Here is a 4,520-nt window from a genome sequence, read left to right as displayed (position 1 = left end):
TTTGGAAAGGATGTACAACTCTTCGCCTCAGGGTTTAAGCCAAGTAGAAAAGACCGAGAGACTTGGTCTGAGAGGAGGGGAGTCGGGGGGCAGATTACCTCACCGTCTGACTATGGCCGTGGCCCCACACCTCCCCAACCTCATAGCCCTGGTCCTTACCAGTGGCAGGGCATGGGACTCAGTGCCCTGGGCTGGCCCCGGGGGCATCACCTGTCCCCCTTGCCCAGCAGTGCCATGGGGCCAGGTGATGCCTATCCACCCATGGGAGAGAGGGATGGGGAAGCTCTCCCAGCTCCATGGGACAAAACCTAACACGGACCTGGTCCATCCCCACGGCCACCATGGGGACCTGGGGCAGCTTCCCCCACACCAGCCCATGGTTGGGGCCAACTCCACGTTGCTGCCCGAGCTGGCAGTGAGGGCTGGTAGGACTTGGGTGGGAGGCTGATCCTGCCCTGGTCACACCAGCCGGGTCTCCTCACTAGGGGCCGCTGAGGGGGGCAGTTACAGTTTAACTCGCTCAGCCCACAGAGCCTGCTGTTGGGAGCGCCTGTCTAATGATTAAAGCACTAAACAAGGAGGCATGAACTCTGCATGCTCTCCCCAGCCTTGCTACCAAGTTACATTGAGCCAGGCAAGCCAGGACTTCACCCCACCACAGCCTCCAGGTCTGTCTGGTTACTGCCACATCCTTTAAATCCTTGTGTCTTCTCAAGGATTTCTCGTTATTTGATTTCTTGGTATTTAAAACCTAGCAAATGGCTTGGTTAACCCCTTTTTTCAAGGATCAGGGAGGAAGAGAAAGGCGTTTCAAGGAGGATGGCTGCAGCCATAGGAGATCTGCTGTAGGAGAGCTGTACCCTGCTCTGCCCTCCACCCTGTGGAGCTCGACATTCAGAAATGCAGCTCCAGACACTGAATCCCTGATGGGCTTCCCAGAACTGCACGTCAGAGGACCAGGAGGGCAGGGGCAAACCGGACAGAGGAAAACATCTGCAGCCACTGAACCTGAAGAGGTAGCCTGCCACCTTGCAAGGCGGCACACATCAGCCTGCAGAGCTGGCTGTCTCTACCTGACCTCTGGAGCAAACCCCCCAACCAGCAGCAAGGCCCAGGGACCCTACTAGTGCATCAACGAGGTGAGGAAAGGCAAACACACATCATACAGTTGCTGCGCTGCCCTTTGTGCCCTCTGCCAGCAGAGGGGAAGAACATGCTTGGAGATGTCCACCTCCAAAGGCAGCAGCTTCTGCCTGTCCCATGGAGCCCCTGTCTGGCTCCTGCCTCTTCTCAGCGGGGTGTCCCTGAGTCCAGGACGGATTTTACTTGGTGATGTCAGGCCAGATTAATCCTGGTTTAATTGACCGTGGGTGAAATCGTGCTTTGATGGTTAATGTTATACTTGGGGCTGGGAAAACTACTGCAAGATCATAGCAATTAGAGCTGGAAATGATTCAAGTCATCTAATTTATTTCCTGTCTCCCCCCTCATTGTCTCTCCTGGGGACGGGGGCAATAAGGTTCCCAACAATACGTCTCTCTGTGCGTTGTCTGGTCCTGTCTCCCTGACTCAAGGAGTGGAGCATCCACGTGTCCCTGGGGAGACAATTCCACCGCTTGAAAGACGTCAACATTAGGAAATGTTTCAGAAGTTTAGCCTATATTTCCTTTTGTGGAGTGCCACAAATTCTCAGGTCGTGAGCTTTACGCCTCAAGGAAACTGGCTGCTTCCCACGAGGGCAGCGGCTGGGAATAAGGTGGTGGTTTTCTTCAGTGTTTGCAGGGGCAGGTAGAGAACGTGGGGGTGGGTCAATGAAGGTTTTCACACCTGCGAGGCAGGTCACATCAGGTAAGTCACCTGGAACAAGCCCTCCTTTGGCAGGAGCTCAAAACAATTTTTTTTTCCCATTTCCAGATTTTTATTCCATAAATTCCACCTTGACTCATAAAAATCTCACTGCTGGAAGCTTGTCCAGTTCCTCACAACAAATTTGCTCCCTTTGACTTGCTCCTACTACTGCTACTAATCCCACCACAGGAATGTGGGGTGAGTGGTAATGAAAGGACAAAAAAAAAGGTCCAACCTAATGAAAGAAGCGTAGTGAGGAGTAGCAGGTACTCCTTGAAAGCAGTTGCAGAATAGGCATCATCTTGGCCTCGGCTCTGCACTGCATGCAGAGAGGACGCAGGACCAGCTGACTAGGGGGAAGCTTATTGTGCAGATGCAACAGGGATGGAAGAAAATTCCCAAGAGATCAGAGCTTATGAGCACCACAGAAACGCTACACTGGGCCTACATCTGCGTTAAGAAAAGTTGGAGCCACATGGTTCACTTTCTAGTGATAAGGTCTCCTGCTGTGGCATATATTCTGCAGGGTCATGCCATTAACTGAGAGGGACTCATGTGCCTTATACATTTTAAATCACTCTTCCCTGCTACATGAGCTGAGTATTTCCACATCTCAAACAATTTGAGCACTTCCCCACCCTTCTCCTGCTCACCAGGAGAGGCCAGCCAGGTGAGACACAGGTCATCCATTACTGTAGCAGATGAGAAAGAGGAGTGCGAGAGTGATTGTAGCCATAGGAATGTTTCAGCGAGGTGAAGAGAGGTAAAATGGCTTGTGGTGTCCAGGGGCCTGCATGGGTTAAGCTACTTTTCACAACTTATCAGATGTAACATCTTCTCTGGGTGTGCGGTGACAGTATCTCTCACCAATATTAGTCACATCTGAGATTCTGGTCATGGAGTTAAGTTCAGTTCCAGCTATGGATACTGCTCATTATTAAATCAATGAGGCTTAATCATATCGGGACATCTTCTAAAGAACTTCTGGATGACATCTTTGGCGGCTGAGACTAGGCAGGAGGCCCTCCTGCTGGCAGCTGGTGCCCCCGGTACCTAGTGTGTCTCACCCCTGGCCAAGTACACGTGCCCTTTCCTTGTCTGTCATCCTCTGTGGATGGAGGAATAGCTTCAGTGGGCAAAAACTATCATATGATATTCATGGGTCAGTGTTTTGGTGGAGGATAAAGCAAATTTGCAGGGGACACTAGAAGAAAAGAAGTCAACTGAATTTTCTCCTTCCAGGAGAAAAACGTCAAAGGCATTTCAACAGAAAGGACAAACTGAGGTAAAGCAATAGGTGGTCTCCTGTCCTCACCCACCCATGCCAGCACCATGACCCACTCGTTCTGTGGGTTGGTTTTTGTTTTGTCCTCAGCGCTGGCGCAAGTGCCAAGTCTTCCCCCTTGTGAGACATACACACACTGCTCTCCAGATGGGCCACACGCCTCGTTACTGCTGCCTCTTGCCTCTCCTCCAGGTCTTCAAGCAGCTAGCCAGGTGCCCACTCCCACCCAACTTTCGAGGTGTGCATCCCCAGCTGCCCCTCCTGCCCTTCCTGGCATCCAGCACCTCCACAGGACTGACAGCCGCCTACGTGCCTCCCAACAGCTCTTTCTGTCCCACCAAAGCAGAAGTGGAGACAGCAAGGAAGGATTAAAGCTGCATGAAGTCCCATCTTCCTCGTGGACTATGCTGAAGCCAGTGTGATCTTTCATTAAGCTGGGATCTTTTTTGATCCTGCTCATAGCTGCAGGTTTTAAGGAACACATGCATCCAGTCCTGCCCATCCGTCTCTGCTGTTGGTCTTACAGTGGCACTGCCTTCCTCTTCTGCCACCTCTCACCCTGACGTAAGACACTGTCTTGGGGTGTGAAGCAGTGCCAGCACCGGGAAGATTCCTGTGAAGACCTCTGGGGATCTCGCCCGCTGTGGGCAGCTCTCCCTTGTAACGCCAAAGTGGAAAAGCGTGTTGCTCGACAGGCCAAGCAATTTCTTACCAAGCCTCAGGTCTGTGATGCTCCCCTTCACACCTCCAGATCCCGGGAGGATCCCTGGCATTTGCCAGGTCCCCAGGGGAGCACCTTGCCCCTGCCCTCCATATCCTGAACATGCAAGTTAGACATTCGACAGACAAGCAGGGAACAGCCCATATGGTAAACCAGCTTTATCTCGGAGCAAGAAAGCTGGCACCTAAAATTTCCTGCAGCCAGCTGCAATTTCAAGACTGCCTTTGCCCTCTAATTAGTTGGTATTTGCTGTACCAACTATTATCTTTCTAGTTACATAGTGCTGAGGACAATGGCTCCTTATTTCCTACCACAAACACTGGGTTACTATTTACCTCCAGCTGTACCTCCTCTATCTCCTATTCCCATTAAAAGAAAGCATCATTAATGACTACAGTGATGGGAAGCACTGGAATAGAGGGTCATAAATTAAGACACTCAGAGCCTTCAATTAGTTGTACCGTGGAGCCTGTATTCAAACATTTAGCTGATCCTCTAAAAATGCCCACGTGCATATTTCCACCCTGAACCTGAACGGATGCTCAGAGCTGTTTGAAACCGGGCACTCGTGTAGGGGTGCATGCCTCAAACTGCACAAAGTTCCAACCTGGCACAAATCTGAGTAATTCCAGGGGGCCAAATACCTCCCTGATGTACCTCACTTCG

The 4,520-nt window shown here is 51.4% G+C and overlaps 1 long non-coding RNA gene across 1 annotated transcript; it reads left to right on the top strand.

The window, feature by feature from the left end:
• Window positions 1-562: 562 nt before the first annotated feature.
• Window positions 563-1,458, top strand: LOC142067315 (uncharacterized). The gene is made up of 2 exons (XR_012663984.1): window positions 563-668; window positions 786-1,458. It is a non-coding gene; the product is annotated as an uncharacterized LOC142067315 (long non-coding RNA).
• Window positions 1,459-4,520: the final 3,062 nt, after the last annotated feature.

Source organism: Phalacrocorax aristotelis, chromosome 1 (genome assembly GCF_949628215.1).
Source record: "Phalacrocorax aristotelis chromosome 1, bGulAri2.1, whole genome shotgun sequence".
Taxonomy (NCBI): domain Eukaryota; kingdom Metazoa; phylum Chordata; class Aves; order Suliformes; family Phalacrocoracidae; genus Phalacrocorax; species Phalacrocorax aristotelis.
The sequence above is the reverse complement of the archived record's forward strand: the minus strand, read 5'-3'. Positions and strand labels throughout refer to the sequence as shown.